We start from the raw sequence: 26,961 nt of genomic DNA on the forward strand, positions 1-26,961 counted from the left end.
GAACTGCAATGACTTATGTGTACCAAAAAGGATGAAAACATTCTCCATTCTCCCTCCTTCTTCTTTTGTTTGGTAAGCAAGGTAGTCTCATTGATAATTTCAGATTTTCAAAATCAGGCATTGGGCGGAGTTAGCTTCAGACCAGGGGGTTTAGTTACTCTTTAAAATTAGTAAATCCACTGCACTCGCACAGATATTTGTAGAACATCTTTAATTTATAACATATCTTATCTCCCTCAAGCAGCAATCACTATGCGTTATCTGACCACTACAAGATGGAGGGCTGCAGCCATATCATGTCACTGGAATTAAAATGAAGCTCTCTTGACCCGCTGCTCCCTGTAGGCAGGTCAGAGTGACTGAGAGGACAGCAAAAACAACACAGAGCCCCAAAGAAAACTGAAGCTACAGCGCTTCTCCACTGACATGCTTTGAGCGCAGAGGAAGAAAAACTGATATGCTTGCACCCACAGTTCATGGCCGCACTAAAAGCCCAAAATAGGAGTATGTTTTCACTACAAGTGCTCACATGATACCCCCGAAACCTAGACATCAGAAGTTAGAGCATCAAAGGGATTTAAAGGGATTTAAAAATGAGATAAGGTGGGCCATCAATATTCCTCAAGGACAACCAGGCTGCTGAGAAAGCACCAAGACTGTTTTACACTTTTCTCACCACTTGGCAAACATTCTGTCTACACACAGTGTGAGTCTTTTAATTGAACTTCAGGCACACAGCCCATTTCACAAAAAAAAGGTCGTCTGTTACGCAGTCTGTCAAAAACGGTCAATAAGCCTCTTACCTGGCACTTGCAGAAAACCGACATTTTGCTCATGCTACAGGCTTTTAATCTCTGCACTCTGAATCGATATGAACACAAGTGCATTTCTGTATGGTTGTCTCACGGGTTGCCATAGTAACAAGTAACCCCTCTCTTCATACTCATCGCTGAGGGCACTGATGAAAAGTTTCCTTGCGCTGATGCAATGTGGAGCCGTTGACTACAGTGTACTACATGATGGTGTATTTATAGGCTTCTTTCATATATTTTAAAGACACAAACATGTATGAAGTTCTGTCAGGGAACCTGTGAACTACTGCCATTACAATTGTGACATGTTGTGCACTATATGACCTGTGACTGTTAATGAAAAACAGGCAAAATTCCAGCAATGAAATTGCCCATATTTATGTGCAATTCTCCATTATCCATGGCACTTTAATGGTCTTCTCAATTATTTCCAGATCCCTGATGACAGTTGATTTATTCAGCACAGCACACTACAAAGATGCTGATCAAACAATAGTATCTAAAAAAAAAAGAAAAAAGAAAAAAGATGAAATAAACAGATGAATCACAAAACATCCAATGGGGGGGCTACAGTGCACACATTCTGTGGTTTATCTAAACAATATCAAATGTTTCATGTTGTAATGGTGGTGTCATTTAAGATGTGTCTGCAGGCAAGTGTTAAGTGGTTCCAGGTCTTTCAAGTCAAGAAAAACAGTTTACTCATGCAGTGTGACGGCAGAGCTGAGTAAAGCCTTGGGAGGAAAGGACAGAGACTGAGCAGCAGACTGTTACCCGTCTCTCTCACTGCCAGACTGCCGGCCAGCCGAGCATCACAGATGGTGCTCTCAGCGATCATGGCAGTGATCAGGGGATCTCTACTCCTGATTAGTACACCTACTGAACACAATGTGCACAACAACGTCTGTTCCACCTACGGCTGCACCACACCCATAATACTTGGGTTTCATCAAACAACAAACACGATTGTCTCTTGTCTCTTACATGGCAGTGAAAATCGTTGAAATTTAAAATTTGCAGTAGCATTTACATCATCATTTTTATTATTATTATTATTATTATTATTATTGTTGTTGTTAGTAGCAGTACTAGTAGGAGGAGGAGGAGATGGAGCAGTAGCATTAGCCAAGGGGGTAATAGTAGCAGCAGCAATAGCAATACCAGTGACAGTAGTAGTAGCTGCAGCAGCAGTAGTAGTAGGAGTGGTAGTAGCAGTACTAGAAGCAGTAGACCAATTTTGCCATTCACACATCTTTTACATGCTGCTGGCACACTTGTTATGGGCCGTTTGCGGTTCAGTTTCTCATCTGAGGACACGACAGCACACAGATTGGAGGTGGCGGGGATTCTGGTTAGTGGGCTGGGCCTAACCATGATAATGTGTAGATTTACAGTAGTTCTGAACTTTAATTCACCTTTAACGTAATTGGTCATATTTCAGGTCCCCACGTCAAGAGTGACCAGCGGTCGACTAGTCAATCGAATCGTTTTTCACTTTGAGGGCTCAGAGTTATGAGACTATCTGTGCCATTGAACCCTGTGTAGAAGGAGGTGGGGGGTTAATTTCAACACATCAAAGAGAAAATAGTATAGCAGAACCCATACAAAAGCACACTGGCTCCTATAGTTTCCTATCTCCTCTCCAGTAGACAAGTTCAGATAAAGTGCCCACTTAGAACTCAATTTAATCATATCCCCCCCACCAAGAATCAATAAGCTTTTTCCCCAGGTCACTTTTTGCAATGGAAGAGGCCTCTACTCTCCTGCTATTTAGAGTGTGTACACAGCTGACAGAGAATACAGAGTCAAATATAAACTTGAATAATGAATTCATTAAGATAAACGCAGTGTTTCTCAGCATAATGTGTTGGCATGGCAACCAGGCTTGGCTCTGCTTTGAGATATACCCTGGACACACATGGTTTCAAATGATTGGATGGATCAGCATACACACTTTGGCCCAGAGTCTCCCTGTGTATCCACACACACACACACACACACACACACACACACACACATTATGCACACAGACCTGCTCACACAAGTACACACTCATAGAGCCTGAATCAAATCCTCTTCTCTGGAGAGGGCGGCTCAGTTGTAATTTAATAGAAAAGTCCTGCAGGCAGGAAGCTAAATGAAAAGATGATCACCTCCATCAGTTAACAGCCCACCTGCCACAGAAAAGGTTCATCAGGAAACACTCAAGGCACCACCAGTGTGTTCTCCTGATTCCATCCAGTAGGATTAATTATTTCCAGTAGGATCTTTTTTTTTTTTTTTTGCCCAACAATCGCAACCTCCCACCCCTCAAGGGTGACTGTACGTAACAGCAGGGATCTGTTTGGCTCCACCCACTTTAATATCTCTTCCACCAGTGTGACAGAGTATAATAGCAGGTGAGAGACGTTTACACAACTTGCATTTGTGTTTGACTTCACAGACACCTAACTGCAAGGGAGAGAGACTAGGCGAGGATAACCACTGTATGGTTAGCTAAAGATAAAAGATGTGTGTGTGTGTACAATCACCTGATTGTGGAATGAGCCATTTTATTACACATCACGGGTTGAGTCAGCTAGATAAAGGCTGCCACTTTGGACCTTCAGATTTTTACCTTTGAGTTTTGATGCTTACTAAAGGCTACATAGGCTCTCCAACAAACTTGGAAAGGAAAGGTGAACTGCAACATGCAACTTCACCAATACATTTTCGCTTAATTTGATAGAATGTACCTTCAAGGAGCCTTACCACATGACGCCATCTGTGCAGTTGCCATTGTTTCTCTCTGAACTGGTCTAAGTATGAGGTGACTTCACTTGCCGTTGTGGCCTAATTCCTATACTGAGGTGTTTTATGTTTTTGCTGCTATCCTGACAGCCCCTATTTCCCAACTACAGTCTTACGACAAGGAAAAGCAGGGGAGATAATTTAGTTGCACACCCACCCATAATAAGCCGTAAGGATCTAATGGCCTTTTAAGGAGCGCCCTGTCCGCCACCTCTTCACACACACACTTCCGCGGGGGTCAGCTCTTTAGGAGCACTGAGGCAGAGCGGCCCGTCGCGCTACACATTTAATCCTGAGGTGGAAAATGTCGACAGGATCCGTCTCACATGGTCGCACAGCAAGAGATGAGGAGGCAGACGAATTAAAGATGTGTGTGTGTGTAAGTCTGGGAGTGTGTGTTTTTACAAAGAAATGCTCATCAATAGGCTTGCTACACAACCTTTCAAACTTCATCCTCATGGTCATTCACTGAACACAAAAAAGCAACTCTACTTCAGTGTGTGTGTGGGCTGACAATTTTCTCTCTGTGTTACTTTGCCTTAGCAACAACTAGAAATCATTGTATCTCCAAAATTAATCTTAAAAAATGTTACTTTTTTTGTTTTTGTGTTTTTTTTTTAATGTGGGAAACACTAGTGAGAATCCTGCAGTCCTATATTTCTCAGAGCCTCTCTTGGTAGCCAATTAGCCCAAGTGAGGTATAATAGCCCACAGGCACAATTCCTTCCAGTGTACCAAGAAACCATGCAAATATCCCTCCTGGCTTCACATGATGGATTGCTTATCAATGTCTACTTATATTTTTCATACTACATATATTCCTTGACAATCAAGCACAGCCCAGGATACATGGAAAAACTCAGTCAATAATAAATAATTCACTGAGTCCAGAGGGGCCTGCTGAGAAAGTGCAAGAACCCAACATTTGCCTACAACTTCAAGCATGATACTGACAGCTTAGTACATTATGGGGCAGCAGAAATTTATGAATGAGCGTTAAAGCAGCACCTGCAGACTTGGGGCATAACAGGTACAGTCCCTTCATTAGGTGAAAAACTGAAGAGCCAGTCATAAAAATGGCTTACTTCCATTTCTGTTTCACTCTTTATGGGCCGCAGTGGTAAAGTGCAATGATAAAAGAGGAGAACAAAAACCATAAAACAAGAAATGTGACCACAGGACAATGTAGGCACGATGAAATATGTATCCAGCATCGTAACCACTGTGACAGATGTGGAGTGTGTCACCAAATAAAGAGCTAAAAGCTCTCAGTGTTTCAGAGAGCCAGTATCATTTGAAAGGATGCTCAAACAAATGTATAACAAATGCCCGTTTCAAACTGAAGCACGAGGCACACCCAGAAAGTTATCTTTTCACAACTTGAAAGGACACATGGGGCATTTAAAAAAAAAAAGTGCACTGAAAAGAGCTTTTGGAGTTGGTGCCTTTGTCAGGCCAACATCAAAAGCTCTGCCTGAAGACAGAATATTGCTTTGTGTTTTCTGTGTGGGTGGAGGTTTTGCTGCTGTTTGCTGTACAAAAAGTCACATAGAGGAGAACTAACAGCTGTACTTTTCCCACATTCAATTTATGTTTTCTTTCTGTTTATTTCAACCAATATTGCAGTATACATGGATAACAGTCTGCTGCTCAGTTTCTGTCCTTTCATCGCAAGGCTTTACTCAGCTCTGCTGTCACACTGCAAGCATTTAATAGTTTATTTTTTGTTTTAAAATTTAAAATATATTCTAATTTATTTATGACATGGTACTATAATTACCGAACAATGTGGAATAAGGTGAACCTTTTTTCTATATTCTTTTCATTCTCATGAAAGAGCATGAACACAAGAACCTATTTCTGAATAACACAGCAGGCAACTTCACTGGAGCTGATTATAGCACAACAGGTAGGGCATTTAGGGTTGGCTTGATACCACTTTTTGTGTCTGAAAAGATACCGACATCATAGCCTTTCAGTCTGACAGTTTTTCCTGCTTTTAAAAAAACACATATTGCCACGTTTTCCTTCTTACAATATCTGATCCAAGGATTCGAGCACTATCAGACTAATACTAAGTACCTTATCAGTTCACACCTGAGGGCAATCAGAGGGAATATTGGACTATGACTAGAGCTGTCATGTTTCCATAAATGTAAGAAGTAAAGCAAAGTAAAAACAAAATGCATATAATTGTCATTGCAACAGGCTGTGTGTAAATGGTTAAACTGTTTGAGAGATAATAGCTACAAAAACATCCTCATTCCAATTGCGCAAAGAAGGAGATAATTCAAGTCTCAAGTGCTATCAAGAGGTTGATGCCAAAAAAGACTGGAGTCCACAATTTCTGAATCTACAATTATGTTAAAGTACTGAGGCAGCAACATCATTTACGTAGCTTCTGTGCAGCAACAGAACTGAGTGGGACAAGATCTAATTTGTGGCAGGGGGAAGGAAGAAAATGGAGGTAAGAAATCATTATTGATGGCATTCTGTCTCTATCTGCAGCCAGGGGAAAGAATGGTACTGTCATCATGCATACTCCTCCAAACACTTAGGCAACATAGATTTGTTTTGTGGTTTGTAATATATCTCAGTAGCCAGTTGGCCAGTGGTGATCCAGGCACAGACTTGTAGCTGACCTCGCTGTGGCCGCACATGGTGGCTGGATAATGAGGTTAACTGACGATGGAACAAATGGCATTGTGAGCTCAGCAGCACAGGTCATCCAAAGGCAAACAACACACATGTGAAGAGCTTTGTTTGACTAAAAGGTACCAGCAACTTCAAGCTCATTATGTCTTTTGATGCTTATGTCAACAGACTGAAAGCGCTGAAGATGCAGCGTACAATCAGTACTTGACAAGAAAAGAGCTGTGGAACAATGACAACAAAGGTGGTCCATCAAAGAGAATGTACCACTCACTATAGAATGGGACGTGTTTTTTATGACATTAAAGCAATTCAGCCTGTTCATGGCAGATGGGCCAAACATTTGGCCAAAATATTCTGAAAGTTTGCATTGACCAGCTTGTAGACATGACGGGAGATCATTCTCAAAATTATAACATTTACTCTGCACTTGAGTGCATTCTTGCACTACATATATTTTTGGTAACCAATATTCTAACAATGCCTTTGCTACTTTATCTTAGCATTTAAGTGATCACCCTACTGCACCCAAGTCCATAGAGATAATCTGTGTTTTTAGCTCATAGACATAAGAGTCAATTGTCATTGAAGTAAAATTGATCCAAGGATGTTATACACTTATGTCACATAGTAGCACATTTAAACTTTGTGGTGGAAGCAACAGCCCTTGAACAAACAACCCTTGTATACCAAATCTGTGATTTAGGTGCTGGGGTGAGTGGTTTACAAAGCAACACAAACTTCAGTTTCCAGTCAGGAAAGGTTGCGTAACAGCAAGATAATGTGTCTATGGGTTTTCTGCTGGTAGTCTGGCTTACTCTCCCACAGTCCAGAGACACGCAGGTTAGGACAATTAACGATTCTAAATTGCCCATTAGTGTGAATGGGAATGGCATGAATAGATATTTGTGTCATGTCAGTCTATGTCAGTCCTGTGATAGACTGGTGAATGTCAGCCCAATGTCAGCTGGGATTGCCTCCAGCCCCCTGCTACACTCAAAGGGCAAATCTGTATTGCTAATGTCCGAATGAATGAACACATTTTATTTCACCTGTCATTGTGACTGATGAGAAAGTGACCCAGACTGTAACAAACCTGGTATAACTTTGTTCTTGGCACAATCATTTATTAATGTCCAGCTTAACAATTTTGTCCTTGACTTAAAGTAAAAAGGAGCAAGGAGAGCTGGTGCACAAGTGGGCACTTGACCATGACAGAATTAATGAAAATGATGGTAAAACACAGAATTTAAAACACCATGAAATAAGGTCTGGCTCGAACTTTCTGTGTTCTGTGTCCACTTTGCATTTCTGAATGCATGTACATGGCCCCAACTCCAGTCATACTAAAATTATGGTGTGCGTCTGTCTAGAATTACATGCATGTGTACTCACTTACATTTTATCCCAATAGCATTGATTTCTCACCAGGAGTTTTGTTTTTGCTTTTACTCTTTGAACAATGGCTTGGACATGTGTGGCTGGTGGTGGAGCTCCTCTCCTATCCTCAAGCAAACGTTTATGATTACCATCTTCTTCAATGTCTGTGCAACACTGACTGGAGTGGAAAGTGTTGTGCTATAAAGAGTAAGCTCAGCCAGAGTGTGCAGTCCATAAGGTCACAGATGTTGGGGAGTTCACATATGTCCCCAAAGGGTCTGCGCATGTGGAGTATGAGGCAGGCCTAACCAGGGTAAAATGTATGAAAATACTGAATACACAACAATTCACTTGTCTTGAAAAGAGGTACTGATGGCAGTTGGTCACTCTGTTGCTCTACTGTTGCACAGTCAATTGACACTAATGTTTACTTTGTACTTTCAATTTAAACATACATCGATAACGATGGCACGATAGGGAGCGTAGTCTTTGGAGACTGCACCTCACGCTTCATCTCCTGAACAGTTCAATAATGTCAATCCACTTTTTGTCTTGTCACCAAATGGCCATCTGGAAAAGCTTTGGATCGAGAAATGCCATATTGAAAATGGAATTAGGAGTTGCGAGAAAGGTTTGACACATTCCTTTGTCCAATCATTCAAACTCATCGATGCACCACTGAGACCTGTTCCACAGGTTAGCCACAGTGTCATTCAAGAAATACCTTCTGAGAAGCTGATGGAATGTCAATGCAAAGGGACCTGGAAGCTGAAGCCTCGCTCTGCTGCCTGCCTTCCAACACTCATGCAGATAAGGAGTAATTGCTTTCTCAAGTTAAACCCAGTCTGACCTTCATTTATTTGCCAGCAGAAACTTTCTCCAGTACAGATTTTTGTGTTGCTGCCATTTACATACAGATGTGCATAGTTACAGGAATTCAATATAAGGCACTGGAATGGCGAACTTACAATATCAGCACCCGTACTATTGGTTGCTTTATTTCTTTGTTTTCCTTTTTAACCATTCCAACAAAGACCGCAACTACCCTCATGTGTGGGCTGTTGTTGCAACAAAACCGCTTCATGCCAGTAACTTTTTATAGACATTTTAAATGTCAGGGATGAGGCTCCACTTCGAACAGAGGTTTCAATGACCACAGTCATTGTGACAAAATAAACCTCAATATTTAGTGTGACATAACGTGAATCTTCCAGGGGGAAAACAGGGTTTCCTGTTCCCCGGGTAACCAGCAATCTTGTTGTCATATTTGTCATGTTCTATAATTTGTCTGGCTTTTTCATGCGGTCCACAGCCACAGCCACCATTAGGGGTAGACGATGCCATGTCGTGACATGGGAACCCTTATAAACGTGTTAAGAGCCGGAGGCATTAGCATTTTGGACGCTAGTGAATAGAGGCATTTGTTCCTCTTCCTGTGCCTCCCTGAAAGACTCTATTAAAGGGCTTAGGAATTGCTCTGTTTTGGACATATTGAAGTTGGGACAGCACTGAGAGAGAACATTTGACAGCAGACTTTCCTACAAAATGTTTTCTTTTTATCTGTGCACTTCTATTTTCTATGCACGTGCATTTTAAAAACCTGTAACAAAATGACATTTGTTTTTTTCCCACTTTTTTTTACACTTTAAACCTTAATCCTCGTTTTGCATGTTCTCTTTTTGCTTCAAGAAGTGTCAAAGTTCTGTTTAAAGACACATGCAACACTGTGCATTGAATGTTGGTCTTCTACAGGGTTTCAGTTTGACTGAAGGGTGTTTAGATCAAATAAAATATGTCAATAACAGCAGCCAGGGCTTCATTTATTACCTGTCTTTACTGGGACAGGACAAAATTGACCACACAAGAAAATACATTTAGTTTTTGAAAAATATTGAATCTTTAAATGTAATGTAATGTAATTTTTGGTACTTTTTTTCGACAGAATTAACACATGAAAAGGACAGAAGTGGCAAATGTATTCCACCTTTCACTGCTTTGAAGAGGCTAGTAATGGACAGAACTTTACAGTTGTTTCCATTAGTGAAGACTTTGATTGATCTCTGAGTCTATCTCATGCTGTGTGTCACAGTAGGGTTTGTGGTCAGCGTGAGGCAGGCTCTTCACTGTCTAACATCCTTACTTTTATCTCCAAACACTCATAACACAGTTCATGTGTAATGTGGACTGACTGACTGCACCATCCATAATGCATATTCCTCAGCTCTGACTAATGATGAACAATGGACGGACAGTGCTTCTTAGCAACAGGCAAATGCTTTGATTCTCTAGAACCAGTTGTCTGCCGTGCTGAGCATTTTGCTGTTAATCCTGAGGAGAAAAACTGAGGGGGAACGGAATTAATACTGTTGTTTGTTGTTAGAGGGTCAGTGTATTTTATTTTGCTAGTTCTCTCAGACATCTTGTTGCATTTAATAAGATAAAAGGAAGTAAAAACATGCAAGTAGAAATTATGGATCATTAAATACACTTTTTTTGAAAAGAAATGCAATGCATCAAAATGGAGTGTTAAATGTTTATAATCAAACTGAGGCCCTCTGAATCGTCAAGTCTAATATAATACCAAGGCACCAAGAGATTCTCACCTCTGTTGGTTTTAAAATGTTTTTGCTTGTGAAAATTATAACTGACATCAGCCCCTGAGGTCCAGTTTGGTCACAACCAACATTTTTGTCATTGGGGATCCTGACCTCTGCTCAGTATGGGGGATTGATCTCACTGCAATGAGTATTGATCCGCATCAGGTAGGAGCAGAGCTCAGCCACTGGGCTAATCATCATCAATGTCACCCTACATGCCAGAATCACACTGGAATCAGAAGTAAAAATGTAAATTCAGTATTTTTTTGTGTGGAATTGTGGCAAATCTAGCCAAACCAAGAGGAAAACCAGGCACTATTTATCCGCATCCTCTTGAGTTAACCCTGTAAAGGGCTTACACAGAGAAAAATAAACGTGTAATGCTGTGCAGGCTGTGCCATGACATCAATTAAAGAGCCTTTTTTGGAGTGCAATGACAACAGGGAGCCATGCTGATTTGATTCTACTGAAGATATACAGTGGATTTGCTGCTTAGAGTGTAAGTACTCAGGGGCATACAGAGTTAAATTACTGTGAAAGCTTATTGATTTGTAAAGTGTACATTTGAAGGAGGGAATGATTGTGCCCAAAACCAGGGAAAAGCCATGCACAATGACTGCGGGCTCTTCACTATAGAGTTCATTCTGATGGCTGAAAATCTATACTGCCACTACAAAACAGCAGAAAGAGGGTGAGACTATGTCCGCCTTTGCATGTAATTGGAAAAAGATGGCCATGTAAAGCTTTCTGCCATGACTGAAGAAATAAACAAACTTGATGAATGTGCCTTGTCATGACCCTTTATTGATTTTCAAATATTGCATTTACCACTTTCTTGAGAAACTGAGGTGATAAATCTTCATTTGCTGAAATATGCACATAGACATTTACCACCACACCTTCTGGTGTTGGGAGTATTTCCCTTTCAAAGATGTTTATGTAGCTATTTGAAATCTTAAAACACAATTAGGAGTCCAGGGACTGCACATCCATTGCCCGTCAATTTTACCATCCCCCCCGTTTTAACGCTGCCACCACTGTTTCCACATGCTCGCCCCCCTTCTCAATTTAGAAACAAGTAAACAACACCATCATTTCCAGGCTTTAAATGGAGATAAACAAGGACAAACTCATCCATTAGCATCCTTTGATGATTCAATGGGATGGCTGAATGTGTGCAGTTATGTTGGGTCCTCAATATAAGGGTTTTCTTATCCTACATCTTGTTCTAACGCAGGAAAAAAAGCACTGAATTCACCTCGCTAGAATTAATTCATGTGTTCACACCCTCAATTCTCAGATGAGTCGTCTAAATGTGCCGAGGCAGCAAAATGGGGACAGCCATTAGTGTCCACAGTCATGCAGCCCTAATGATGATGGCTGAGGACTTGCTGTTCTCTGCATTCTGGGCTCTGGAGCTTCAAGCACTGGTCCGACAGGGAGGGGATATGAAAGCTCTTGTGTTGATAGTAGTTTTTTTACATTTACTGGGTCAAGACCAGAATCAAATGACTCAGAACATCTCTTTCATACAGTGAAGCACATACTTCTTTGATCAACCCCGTTTACTTTTCCTTTCATGTACTGTAAATCGTTTTTTTTTTAAACACATCAATAAATGAGGCAAATCATAGCAATGGATTTTCTTTTGGGCCAATCTGGTTGCGGTTTACTGACTGTGAACTAGAATGAAAGCTTCGCCATCAGTTTAATCACCCCACCTCCCGCTTTAACACAGCAGCAGGAAACTGGAGACATGCAGACTTATAAATCAGCCACTGTATGTGTGGTGGAGAATGGGGAGGCAAGGCCATTTTGCCACAATTTTCACCACTTATTGAGCAAAACAAATCCCTCTCTGGTTTCAGTTGGAGCCAGCGTAACATCTTTTCAGGCTCAGCACTCTAACAGTCTCTGATCTAGAGCTACAGACAGTTATAGCATTCTCCTCCAGCTACATACAATATGAATCACCACATGGACAGCCTCTACACAGAGGATGAATAGCCATCACTCACACCACATATTCAATGTGTTCCTATCTCTCCAGGGTAGCGCACATGCAATTGTAAAATGATGGAGGATCCAGGCCTGCTTGATTATTATATACTTTTGACTAATTCTATTCAGTCACAGCTGTTTTACCATCTGTGTTGGAGTTAAATAATTACACATTGTTTATGATTAATTGGCAATCAAAATACCAACAGTGAATCATGAACATCCCTAATTACAGACTAATGTCTTTGAAAAAAACCTCATGAAAAGTTTCAAGTAAAAAGAATGCAAGCTTAGCGTTCCTATTGACACCATTAACGTGAAATCACATGTGAAGTGTGAACAACATCCCTGTACTGATTTACATTTCCCTGCTGCAGCAGATCAAAATACCACTGCTGTGATGGCTGGAAACCCCTCCTCCCTTCACTAAGATGCTAAAGGGACTCTCTGTCAAGTTACAAAGTGAGCACCAGCCTGTCTTTGTTAAGTTAAGACACACACTCCCACAAACACACAGTGGAGAAGACTCATTGTTTTTCACTCCATTTGAATGAAGTCTTTAGACTCTGGCCGTGTAGCGAATGAGAGAAGGGATGTTGTTTACTTCATGACTGAGACAGCTGAAGCAAACCCAAGGAGGAGCAGCTTTGGTGTAAACAGGAGTTGAAAAATGAGGGTTGTGTAAATGGGAAGAAAAGAGTGTCCACTGTTGTCCACTGCATGAAGGTTCTTTGAGAGCTTGCTAACTATGTCCAAGCTCGCTGGAAGGAATGCAATCTGCTCTAGAAAGAACAGAGGAAGAGTCTGCTAAAGGAACAATATGCAGGGTTAATAGCACTGCTCCTGGCACACTTTTGACCCCAGCTAAAATCCCACCACACTGCAGGTGGTGAAGAAAAAGAAGGGCTCAAGTATTAAAGAGGCCTCTGTGTGTTGGTAATGACATTCGACACGGAACAACAGAGGAAAACCTGCCTGTATAACCTTCAAGCTCCCAGCACCTTTTTTCACTAGTGAACCACAGGAAGAGGCAAAGCCATCTGTAACTTTGGTTTGGCTGTAAATAGGGACCCGGGGACCTCTCAGTGCTCGAGTACATGATTTAAATGTTTCAGCGGCAGGTGAGTTACACCACACGCTGGAGAGCCAGAGGGACTATACAGCACCAGTTTAACAAGAAGACAAACATGCTGGGGGAATCAAACCAGTGGACAGACTTTCATGAGGGCATGCTGGCCCCTGCTTCACCCACTTCACACATTGAATAAGGATAATCACATATCCATGAAACAGGGTGCAAACTGTGGCTCAGCTGGGGCAAGTGGCTGTTAGAGAGGAAGTACTGAAGTGTAAAATGGCTTAAAAAACAGAAGGTACGAATTTGTTATCTCCGGGAAGGCACGCGCAAATTCATCGGCTGTCAGAAAAGTGACAGACCTCAAGGCTAACGTTGTCAATTATAGTGGCTTTCTGAGGTGATCTCCGCAAACATCCAGTGTCAAACTGTCATCCCATGATCCCGTCCCACCATGGCCTCCTAAATAATCATGACCCCTGCAGAGCTGGCACACTCTTTGACTATTTTTATAAAGGTGGATAAATCACATATGTGACATCAACGTGACTTCAAAGAGCTTCAGATTAATGAATCTATTTTTCCAGGCAAATGGTAACACTGAACGGGTGCTATTAACCTTTAAGGATGTGAGTGCAATGTGCACAGGTTTTTAATCTCCAATCAGCATTAGTAGGAACACAAGACCCCGTGAACATGGGTTTTAAAGAACCTTTTTGTAGTTCAAATGTTCTGGGTATACCCGCTTATTTTAATGCGAAAAAGGCTTTATAGTAGCACCACTTTGTTGTAATGTGGTCCCCACTTCACTTAAATTTAAATTGGTCAAAAATGATTGAGTTCAATTTTCTTTCCAATATGAGGAAATGATTTTTCTTTGCTACAAGAGAAAAAGCCATCACCCATGACAGACTAGACTTGACTTTAATCTCTAGTTTGGATAGAATTTATGAGACACAAGTGATCTGTCAGTGGCTAATGTGTGGTTCTGGTGCACTATAAAACTGAGTAAGACCACAATTCCACTGCAGAAAAATCCTGCTCCTGTTATCATGGTTGTAGCAGATGCAAGACACTCAAGAGGCAAAGCAGTCGACAAAACTCTGTCACTGTCTTGAGAAAATAAATCACGGCAGCATGAATCCAATTTAAATGCAAATTTCAACGTTAAAGACAACAAACCATCCACAGCAGTGCGTCTTCAAAAGTTGTGGTGATGAAGGTGGATCACACCACTGAAGACCACCCTGAGTTCCAAGCCTGTGTTACATATCACGTTAGAACTGATGGGAGAATTCAGATATTAAAGCAGGATTTCTTCAGGATCACCAATTATTGATCTGTTTTTGATTCTCAAATCTGTTACTTTGAGCCTTTAAGCCACCTCAAATTGGCAAAACCACTCACACTAACGTCTAAGGTTTGCACATACACCAAAGTAAACCAAAGAATTTTGATTGAGTTCAAAAAATGTGGCTCCCCATTTACAAACCAAACCACATTAAACGTGTTTTTACCATGGCTTACAGATGTCTGCTGTTGTTAAAGGGCCAGATGTAGTTTTACCTCCACAAAAAAAAATCACATTCACATCTCAGACGTTCTTATTAAAATGTTTTCCTAATACAGTGTGTAAGATAGAGTAACACAAGTGCAATCGGATGAACACATGCAGACAAATCAAAATAAATAATTGCTGGGGCTGCAGGGCACTCTTTCTTTTCAGATTGATTTTTAGCAAACACACGTTTCCTTCCCTAATTCTGCAATTCTCCAACACAATACCATTGTGACTAAAAGTTACTTTTGTGTTTTCTTGTCTGGTTTAAAGAACCCTTCTTAAAAAAAAAATGTATAACATAAATTCTGTATTATGCCATCTGTGCTGAGGAAGTTCACACAACAGTCACAGTGTCTTTCTCACTGGCTTGAATGTTTTCTTCCATATTACACCATATATAGTAGGACAAAAACACTATCGATCTATCAATCATTCATACCACTTATTGTTTGTGTGTGACAGAGATGACAGCAGATCCAAGTGTGTGGTGATGTGGATTCCTTCATGTTTTTTGTTCTGCTGTTTAGACATGGAGACATTTTTTTCCTCATTAGAACTACTTATTCTTGTTGATTCCTGGTTAAAATTTAAAGACAGCGTTATCTTCACTTAGAAATAAACATACTGTATCACTATCTTTCTCCTGAATCCTACAGCTCTAACTCGCAAGCACACCTCCAATTGACCTAGCCCCAAATCTAATGTCTTTGGACTTTTGGGAAGAAGCTGAAATACCTGGAGAGAATATGTAAACACCACAAATACCTGCCTCAATCTAAACAGGATTCAAACCAGGAACCACTTTTCTGTGAGGTCACATTCCTCCACTATCCAGGTAAAAACCTCAATCGACCCCATCTACTGTCTTAACAGTTCAGCAGTGCTGCATTAAAGTGTTTGTTTGCTTCTTTCTTAAATGAAAATTATTCCAATTATAGAAAGTGCTCAATTGGTTGGTATTTCCTAATGAGCACCACTCTCAAAATGTGCCCCATTCTGTTAGCTGTGTACAGGAAAGCCTGCATTACACTGATTAGCTAATGCAATTTAACAGTACTTACCCATATCACTGCCCTCTTGCGTGTTCAAATGAGTCAATTTGTGACTAAAATGCATAGTGATTTAGCACCAAGCTATTTTCTTTAAGCCTCAACATCATAATAGCTCTGACTCGAATGACAAAATGTGACTGGTCTCAATTTGGCAGCAAAAAACAATCACACCACAGTCATTAGAATTCCACTTGAAACCACACAAAGTGTTACAAGGTGAGGTTATTTGGAATGTGCTATGAGTCTACAAAATATGCTCTGCAAGAGGTTGTGGTTTCCACCCAAAAATTCTGGAGTTGTAAAAATAATGAGGTCAACAAGGTCTGAAGTTCATAACTGCTGGTCTGTGGGTCACACTTGTGAAAATGGAGAGCTGAGCCCCCAAAGCTGATTAATTAATTTGGAATATGTACGGGCTTGGCAAGCTCCTTCCACTCAACATTTGCTAAGTCTGTTGGTGAGCACATTAAGAAATAGGCATGCTGTGTTTTGGCTCTTTGTAGGAGACGCTAAAGGACAAGTGCAAAGACCTTCAAAACTATCACAACACTGAGCGGCTGAGCATGCGAGTTGTGAGGAAAAGACTGAAAACAACGATAACTGTGTACTCAACAGGGCAGTCCTCCATCATATTATTCATGATAATTACAAAAAAAATGCCATATAAGGATAAACAATATAGTTTCCACTGTACTCACGTGGAGCATGTGTTTAGTTCACTTCACTTTGTTTGTCTATAGCATGTTTTGCTATGCAGAAACAGGTGGATTGAAGGTTACTTGAACCAAGGGCATGTGTTACATGCAATTAAAATTTCAAGATGGACAAATGAAAACCAGCATCTCACTGCAAAGATGCAATGCACCACAATACCTGAATACAGATTATATATTATATATATGAGTTAGTTTGTTGTCTGCACATTCTCTGTGACAGTAAATGACAAAAAGGGGACACAAATCAATGAAATGGCAACAAGAGAAAACAAGAAAAGGATTAAACTTCTTGCTCATGTGTTAGCCCAATTAGCAAAGTGCCCACTTGGGCGTTTCATGATTCAGATCATGTCTAATCTGCACCCTAATCTTCTGTTTTGGACGATAGTACCGTGTTTGACTCTGGGCCTCACTCAGCCAATAAAAAGCCTTCGTGTGGCATTTGCGTGTTCACACCAAATCAACATACATGTAGCTGCAATGGCTTGGGGCTCCCAGCAGTCCACCAGTACCCAGCGGAGTCTGACATGGTGTAATGAGGTCCCAGGGGAAGCCTTTGGACATACAGCACCGTGCCTGTCACACCTCACCTCAGTCACATGGACACATTTCCTCTCCTACTTCTAGACAGACTGCTACAGCACTTAAGGGACACATTATCTACGACAAATGATGAAGTACTGATTTGTACCAGAACATGTTTTTGACAGAGGCATTTTTTTCTGAATATGCATAAGCAAACTGAGTGCTACTAGAGGTCGTCCAAAAAAGCCAGTTGAATAATAATTATAGTTTGAAGCATGAAACAGGCAATTATTATTATTGTTGGGCTGATAGCCCTCTACCCCATTAAAGAAAATGTCAGCCCGTCATGAAAAAAATGCCAGTGATAAGGTCATAGTATTACAATTATTGCACTAACAATATTCCTGACAATATCAAAAAAGACACAAAACTGAACGATGTTTCCAAAACGTTCAGTGTATTGTCTTCACCCGTGACCTAATTAGAAATGCCTCTATTTCCACAAAGTGACAACAGCAGCAAGTGTTTGTTTACTGAACTGCATGTGTGTTTGCAGAAGCACTGACATTTCTGAGGTCACCTAGGTCACCTAATGGTCGCAACTTCTACACACTATAGACCCTGCACTACACCCACTAACTCATGTTCCCCAATTAGCTGTTGTTAATATTAATCCAGAGAAAGACACATACTGTACACACATAGTCAGGAAAACTGGCCTTTAAAATAAAAAATATAGTCATTGACCCATTGTGCTAGGCCTGATACTAGCCAGTGGCAACAATGCCTGTGGAGCCTTATTTCGGAGCAGTTATCTATGTCTCCACATAATGTGCAAAGGCTGCATAGCCATTGGCCATCATCAGAGATAATTCCCACCAATGCCAGTAAGTTGCTAAATGTCCTATCAGAGACCATAAATTGGCTAAAACAATCCAGGCAACCTCTGGATGGTAGGTGCACCATCCCTGCCGAATACCCTCCCTCTTAATTTGCAGGTTCTAAGTTGGACCTGCCAACCTATTTAAAATGACTGCTAATTGAATAAGGTTTGGACTGTTTGTTGGACAAAACAAGCAATTTGAGGTTTGGGAACATCTGATGAGTGATTACATTAAATGAACTGGCAAACGGCACCGGCTCCACAGCATTTCAGTATGAGACGAGGTTTATGCGTCTCTGTATGTCCTCTGTGTCCCCTGCCTGTCACATTGTGTCCTCCCTCTTCTTTTGGTGCCCTTCACGTCCATGTCCCATGGGTCTCCTTGTAACGTTATCCATGCAGCCACACACACAATACCCTTCCTGGGACACAAAGCCAATGACAACGGGTTCCTCTGTTCCATTCTCTACATTTGTCACTTTTATTCCAATGCTCTTTGTTCGTTTCACCTCTGTATGCATGACTTATCCCAAATTGAACCCACAATTGAAATGGAAATCATCCCAGTATCCCAGTGACTTGAAGGCAATAACTTCTTACTCTTTGAGACATTGCTGTCATGTTTGTTGCCCCTTGGAGAATCTTATGGCTGTGTTGCCCTTTTTAGCAATATTTAATATAAACATTGAATTTAGGGGATATGTAGCCCGTAATTCAACGGCGGCATCATAAATCTGAGCAGGCATGCAGGAATCAGGACAACATGATTGGGAAATGGGTTCAATGCTGACAGCAATGCACAGAGGGATTAGCATCCTCCTCATAAAACACCCCCTTATTGTTTCTCTTTACTGGTTATGGTTTTCATGTGAACCTAATTTGAATTCATTAATTAAACACAACTATGACAACGACAAAGCCATATGAGGATATCACTGTCTTTGTGCTGAATCCAACAGATGATGGGAAAAACTCCCATGAAAGACACGTTCACAAAGAGCCTGGAGGTCAGGATGAGAACACAACAAGTGGATGATGCGTAACAGAACAACAAAGAGAATGTCTTAATTTTTCTCTGAATGATGACACGTAAACGAGAGATATCATGAAAGACATTAAAAGCATGCAAAAATACAACAATATATGCCGCATGTTCTGATACATGTTCTATTTATGCTTACCATAGAGAGAAGACAATGACCTGCTAAACTCTACCTTCAGGCATGTAAAGCACATTGTCCATGCTGGATACTGTCCTCTCATCCACTCCTGCTGGGAAAGAAAAGCCCTGAACCCATGAGATAACATTGACCTCACTGTGGATTTGCCCTTCAGTTTTAAAATCACTGATTAATTGTTCGTGCGCATTGGCCCTGGTGCTATAGTGACCTGTTAAATAAGAAATAAGCCTTTCATTCTGATAATCAGCACCTATTATCTTTGCATCATCTAACAGCCTCTAATGACGGTGGTGAGGGGATTCCATTAACAACCTCCATCTCTCCACTAAATCAGTCATAGGTAAAAGAAGAAAAATCTGCTAAATAAATACACACCATTGCCAGAGAGCAGGCAAGGACATGAATATTTCATACAACCAAACACATTTCCAGAGCATACTGGATAGAAAGTGTCTTCCTGGCTGTCAGCGGTGACAAACATGAGAGAGGGGGAGCCTCAGGTACGACGGCGCTGCAGCACTCTCTACTCTGCCTGCAGCACAGCGAACACGAGTCGTCACTGTAATTGCTTGTAGTGCCGGAGCCTGAGCTGAACGTCAATTAGAGCCTGGGTACTTGCTAGGTCGGCTGCACACATTCCCACCACATCTGCCAGCCACATTGGGACACACAATGTTAACAGCTCAACACCACCAGGTATGACTACATTGTTTGTCATTATCACAGTTTAGGTTTCACACAATTCACACATTGTATCTAGGCATCAAATCACTGTTTTCTTACATCACCACCAGCGACACCCTACATACGTTTCTCTGCTTTGTCGGATACAGCGTTTCACTCCAGCTCACTGCTGTCTGCCTGTTTTCTCTAATCTCTAATAGCCATCTTATGCTCCAGAATCCATCCGACAGACTGAATCATAGCCTGAAAATTACACTGCTGAAGCTGATAAGAGATGCATCCAATGCAGATGGTGCACAGATAAGACAGTGACAAATGTTTTAGAGTGGTTCGAATTCACAAATTTGTAGTTAGAATTTGTCAGACACTTAAACCTTTAATACAAATGTGGTAAATGCCCCCTTTGGTTGCCCCAGCTTACACAGAGGTAGTTTACTTGTCATCAAGAGGTAAATTAATTTCTCCAGTGGGTGAGAACACAGAACACAAATGAGAAAACCTTCAGTGTTAGACACAATGTAGGGTTTACAGGGAACTTAATTGCAGGGTTCAGACAATGAAGACAAAAGACATGGATTAAAACACTACACACTGAACTTTAGGGGGTTTAGTTATTTAAAGCTTGTATGGCTCTATAGGAACAGAGCTCAATCACATACTGTAGGTAGTCTATACTACAGCCAGAATTATTGGGGGCAAAGTGCTGGAAGAGTGGGTGGTCTAGGTTGACTGTGAGAGCTTTGCAGTGCGGGGATGAGGTGACACGCTCGGATAAATTGGGGGTGGGAATACAAATAAATTTGCTGGCTAAATGAGCAATCATCAAAGGTTGGTTCTTGAGCACATGGAAAACGGTGCAGGAGTTGAAGACGATGGGTTCGAACAGACAGCTGCAAGTTACTCTATTACACCCACACATCACTCAGGCTTCACTGAATCTTCAGACTGCTTGTACTCTGCATCTAGTTGGTCCTCATAGTCTTTAAAATACACTGATAGGCCAACAGAAATTCTCCTGAATGGTATTTTTTTTTAGACTGAAAAAACACCTAATACTACAAGCTGAAAGGGGGCATATCTCCAACTAGTGTAGCGGAGGAGGACACACTCCGTTCAAATAAAATCACATACCGTCCCGCATACTGGGACAAGGAGAGTTGTCCATATAAATGTCGAAGTATAACTTTGCACAGAAATGTACCAATTATCTGGTCTATCTAACCACAAAGAAAACAGCTCATCAGAGGCAGAGTACAGGGCGTGTCGTTGCCTCGAGTACCACCTGCAGCTGAGCTCCTGCCACCTGCCGTCAGGCTAATTAAAAATAATGTGATGATATTTTCAAGAAGACAACATTTAAAATGTAAACCGCTGTGGAAAAAGACATTTCTGTGAGATACGGAGGTTTGGGGAACACTGTACACTGGAGCTGTATGAGTTGCTACAGGATAATTCTAGGGTGACAGTGATGAGTTGTTTTGTGTGTTGTGCTCCAGACACAACAACAGAGGCATGTTATTCGTCACTGACAATAAACACTAAACATTTGTTGTTACCGTGAGCACAACGAGCCTCACACTGTCAGTATTCTAGCCTCTTATTCTGTCCCTACGGTTCACTTAATAGTTGAACAGCATTTTGACATTAGGACTTATAGTAAGATAACTGTGCTTCAAGTTGCACTATCTCTGATTGTACATTATCACACACAAGAGCTGTTGATCCACTGACGTCTCCTTCGTGTTATTTTCTTCAGTGTTTAAAAGCCTTTGTTTGGATTTACCTCAATGACACAAATTTACAAAATGAGGCCGCAGTAGACGGCAGCTCCGATGTCTCTGCAAGCTACAAATGCTGACTTTCTCTATGGACTTTGGATTGGGAGAGTGAGCACTTCACAAACATATGTTTCCAGCTATAAAGGTCCGTCTACAGGTGAGATAAAGCAAAAAAACATTTTGCTTTTTTTTTTGTTTCGCAGATATAGAGTTCATTGGGTGGCTAAAATCAGTTTTCATTGTGTCCCAGCTGGAAGCCATGTTTTCAGTGAGCGCAAGCATCCGTGTCTAAAGCTGTTTTTTCGGTGCAGGGGGTAGGAACAGCTGACTCATTGATGTGTCATTATCTCAAAACCACATTAAAAAAAAAAAAAAAAGAATTATCACTTCATGCTGTGGTTTTCTTTCATCTCACAGCCACCTTGGCAGGTGAGTGTTTTTTTCAAAGCCTGCATACATCTTTCAGTCAGCACTGTTGTAGTCCAAGTGCATATGGCCCAATCATAAAGAAACACTCAGTGGCTTCACTCTTAACCTCAACCTATGTGTACACAAGACAATACACTGAGCACACACATACAAACATGTCTGTTCTCTGCAGCACCTCAAAAACACACACCTGTATGAAAAAGTAAAGGCAAAATCTATTTGATCCTCAGTGCACGTGCTGCCTCAGATCCAGTCTGTGAATGTGTATGAGATGAGACCAACGCAGCAAGATGTAGGCTGAGGCATTTTTATCACCCCATGCATGAGCAGCAGAGACAGCCAGATACCTACTGTGCAAAAGCCCATTGATGTGCAGGTGGAAGTTTGATCCCAACAGTTAACATAACTGTGTGTTCCTCAACATTTGTTATTGATAGGAGTATGCCAGCCCCTAACAAATGAAGAATGGGGCTGTCTGCCACTACAAAGGATGTTCTGTTTCCCGCATTTTGTAATCTAAACGATAGAGAAAGAGGGGAAAAAGGTCCATGAAATGCGCCAGGTTGGAGCTGCATATTAAGTGGAGAGTGGGCAGGCTGACATGGACTGGTTGGAAGATGGTCGACACTTTGCTTGTCCAATTACTGGCTCTCGCTCAAATTGTTTGGTGAGAAGCATTCGACCTACTTCTGGACACAAAGCACCACTGCCCTGAATACAGAGCGGCTGGGGACCACATGTGATGACAAGTGCCATTAGGGACTCTCATCTTTTGACCTAGAAATTTAATTTAGCAATTTACCTGCAATAATTCTGGCTATATGAACACATGTGCACGTGGCACTGACTGCTGGGATGAGCAGTTCAGAACATAAATAGGACCCACTCTTGTTGGAGAGCAGCTTGAGATGATTATATCCACTAATAGAATCAGTCTGACCTTCAGAAGGGCTTTGTGTTTAACATTTAGCAGCAGCTGGATCCATATCAGGAGCAGCACCATCACAACTGCAAGTCAAAGTGTTAGTGGAGTGCTTACAACAACAGAAGTTTTTGTCTTCAGTTTCTTTGAAAACTGTGCAAATAACTGTGTAAAAAGACAATATAGACCAAACAGAGTTTGTTGGGAAAAGAAAAGAAAAGCATCAAAAGAAATATAAATATGAAATTATGGATAAACTATGTAACATTTCTCTTGTTTCCTGGGATTACCCTCAAAGGCATCATCTGTAATGAGACGCCACACACCAACAACACTGTGAAAACCAACATTTGAATTTGTGGCACTTCCATGCAGCGCGTGTGATGGATTTGCATGCCTCGTAAATATTCATGCGGAGGGAATCGCCACGTTAACCACGTGAGATATGTCTGAACTATAAATGCAACAAAAACATCAAACATGCATGCAACAACTGTTCTTTACACATCCTCAGCAATTGCCAAAGCTAGAGGTAACAACCACAACACCAGTCCTCTGATTTAAATGTCACTGTAATGTGATTTTAATCACGCCGACTGAAGTCTCATCCTTCATTCTAATCTTGTGCCATGCAAGCATGACACTTGTGCGACATAATACAATAATAATACAATACAGAGCAATTACATTAAGTGTGGAAGGGGAATCGTTAATCCCCTGGTTTGTTTTGTCCGTGAAAATACAAGTTTCCTACAATGAATGAATTGTTAGTGCCTCAACTACAATGGATGCAGCCTGAACAAAGAAATCAAAATTCCTTTTTTCTCCAAACACAACATGTGTTGTTGCAAGACTTTGGGGCTCTGTCTAGTCCCACATGACACCACTTACATTTTCACAGCATACAAGAATAAATCATCCTGAAAAGGTATGCAGTTCCTCTACAGTAAAATCTGCCCACAAAGCATTACTGTACACACACACACACACACACACGTATGCAGGGCTGTGCAGCTATTCTTGTTAGGACACTGCAATGACTTCCATTCATTTAAAAAGTGTTGCTGACATGCAACAGGAACCATCTTCAGAAACAGATCCTCTCTCTCACTGAAAACATAGCTGCCAATAAGGATGCAAGAAAAAAACTTATTTTAGCCACTTAACAAAAATAAAATGTTCACCTGTATAAGTCCACAATACATTTCACAGCAAATTCAAACAAGGATTACAAAGTCACAAAATAACTATATTTGAGCTCGCACATGGAGGCAGCACTGGATCAACAACTCCTGTGTGCCTTGATGTAAATACATTGCTTTTCTCAAAGGACTTTGGTGCAGGGAGTGAGAGGTTTTACACAAGTGACACAAACATCCGCTTCCAGTGAGGAAAAAAAAAGCTGTCTGCAGGCAAAATACATAGAATAGTCTTAAAATATCACAGACTAATAGGTGTGCCTTTTGTGGCTACAGTCTGTCTTGCCTCCTGTCCCTTTGCCAGAGCAGTCAGTAGTGAATATGTGTCAGTATCTCATACAAACACACTTCAAAAAACCTGAAATATCACCTTAAACAGGAACCTTAGAAATGAGATTCTGCTTCATTAAGACTGAGCTTCAGTTCCCAGGAGGACTACTGGTCCTGGCCAGATCAGGGTTTACGCACACATCCACTTAAGGCATTTTCTCTCCTGCAACACGCAACTATTGCTAAGCCCCACCGTACCACATGCAAAATAAAATGCACAAATCCACTGGCAACACTGAAGGAGATAATGCCATTCAACACACTGGATGACGAGGTGTGATTCAGTATTGTGCAGGAGAGGCAGAGATAAGCAGGCTGAGATCATTACTGTGTGATGGGTAAGTCACTGTGCCAGGAAGTGAGAGGGATGGTTGGGTGTGATCTACGATCAGTGTTAGAAAGGGGATACAAATTAACTTTACTGCTCACAAAGGCATTAATTCAGACATGTCACCTCTACAAGGCTGCAATTCTAGCATCATTTATTTCATTTTAAACTGTATTTAAAGGTACAGTGTGTAGGTATTACTGACATCTAATGGTAAGACATCAGCAAGCAGAAGACTCTACTCCTCTTTTTTCATAGTCAAAAAACTACAGTGGCCTTCACATACCAGAACTGGTTGGAAGATACAAACACACTCAAATTGTGCGTTAGCTGATGAATTATTGATGGATACACTTTTTTTAAAAAATGGGTTTATTCATTGTTTCCCTTCTTTTTGTGTGATAAGCTTCATTATGTGTAATGTGTGTAGGCTACTATAGACACATAGAAAGCAGACTTTTCCATAAAGTATATATAAAAGGCTACAAAACAGCAAAACATGCTGTACTTATTATGGGAAGTTTGCTCAATTTCTGCCAGTACCCCCACCTAAATGATACAAACAGGACCTTTAAAGTTAGATTTTGCATCAGGTTTATGTGGTCAGAGATATTTGTGCAGTAAACTTCTGGACACATGGCACCAAGATCATTAAGGTACAAGGTACAAGGTTTATTGTAAGCCAGGCTTAATGATTTTAGTCCAATTTAATTGTCTTTTTTTTATTTCAATCAACAATTAAACTTTTATTATTATTATTATTATTATTGTTATTATTATTATGTCTGCACTCACCATGACCTCACAAAGATTATTCTACAACAAAATATGATACTTGAATGCAAAGATGAGGAACTTGTTTAACATTTATGTATTAAAATTTGCATAATACAACTTAACCATAGTCAGACATGTACTTGATTACATTGTAGCCTTTAGTATTTTTTGCCACTTTTAAATTACAATTTCAACTTAAAAAAAATAAAAAATATTCAGCCCCAATCCACAATGAAAATGAAATTAAATGTATTTTGATCGTCGTTTAACACTTAAAACATTGTCCTAAATGTTACAACAACTGTTACATACTGGACCTTTAATTGAAAGGTTCATGACAGGATTTAATGCAGAGGATGTTACATTACATCTTGCCGTTTTATCCCTGTTGAAAGTCCACTTCACTATTCCACTCGTGACAATCTGAACACAAACGTGACTACGTCCCCCTTCTCCTGCTTTCCTCTCTCTCATCTTCTTTTTTTTTAAAATTTGACAGCAACGTACAGGTGCGTCCTCAACCTGCCACGCGTGTTCAAAGCTAGCAACATTCTGTAACAAGTGCGACAAAACTGAGCAGAGGGGATGTGAATGGGAGATATAAAGCGCCATGTGTTAGAGACGTTGTTAAGACAGAGAAAAGGGCAAGAACTCACCTTCACGAGCGGCGGCTGTTCACAAAGTTGAATATGTGTCCACTGCTGAAGGGAGAGGATGACAGAGAGGAGAGAGAAGCGAGGGAGGGCAGACTGTCAGCGGTGCGCCGCTTCTGCGTTTCTCAGTTGGTCGAAACCGGAGCACCTCCCTCCGTTCCTTTCCTTCTCCTCCCTTGGTTGCTACTACTGCCCCCCCGCACAGCCTCCCCCCCGCCCCGCCAGTAAAAGTAATAGCAGTTTCTTCCTCCTCCTTCTCCACAAAGACAGACTCAATGAAAAGAAGGGTCCCTATCGCATTCAATAGTGGGGGTTTTAAAGTAAAAACCCATGGCAACGTAGAAAAAACGGTACGGCGCAACTTACCCGCGTTGTGACCGGGTTGAAAACCTCCACCCCCAGGAAAGAGGCTGTACTGTCTGCTCCTAATGAGCAGAAAGGTTATAGGCCACCATTAGGTTTGTTGTGTAATCAATGTTAAAATAACCATACAGTATAATTATTTTTTCAATTACTTTACTGGAACATTTATAAGATTTAAAAAAAAAGTATTCAGTATGACCTTCACTGATACTTGAACAATAGCACGACCTTGGCTCCGTTAAAACTGGAATGCAACCCAAATGAATGTTTCTG

General features: G+C 41.0%; 1 protein-coding gene across 6 annotated transcripts in view; it reads right to left on the reverse strand.

Annotated features, from left to right (window-relative positions):
* chl1b (cell adhesion molecule L1-like b) overlaps positions 1-26,459 on the reverse strand; it is a 79,719-nt gene extending 53,260 nt beyond the window's left edge. For 4 of the 6 annotated variants that reach the window (XM_044024152.1, XM_044024150.1, XM_044024151.1 and 1 more), the window contains exon 1: positions 26,329-26,457. The gene's annotated coding sequence lies outside the window, so the exon portion shown is untranslated. Of the gene's footprint in view, positions 1-26,328 lie in introns of all 6 variants that reach the window. The other 2 variants (XM_044024153.1, XM_044024154.1) reach the window with 2 other exon arrangements.
* Positions 26,460-26,961: the final 502 nt, after the last annotated feature.

The sequence above is a fragment of the Solea senegalensis genome, linkage group LG4 (genome assembly GCF_019176455.1).
Source record: "Solea senegalensis isolate Sse05_10M linkage group LG4, IFAPA_SoseM_1, whole genome shotgun sequence".
NCBI lineage: Eukaryota > Metazoa > Chordata > Actinopteri > Pleuronectiformes > Soleidae > Solea > Solea senegalensis.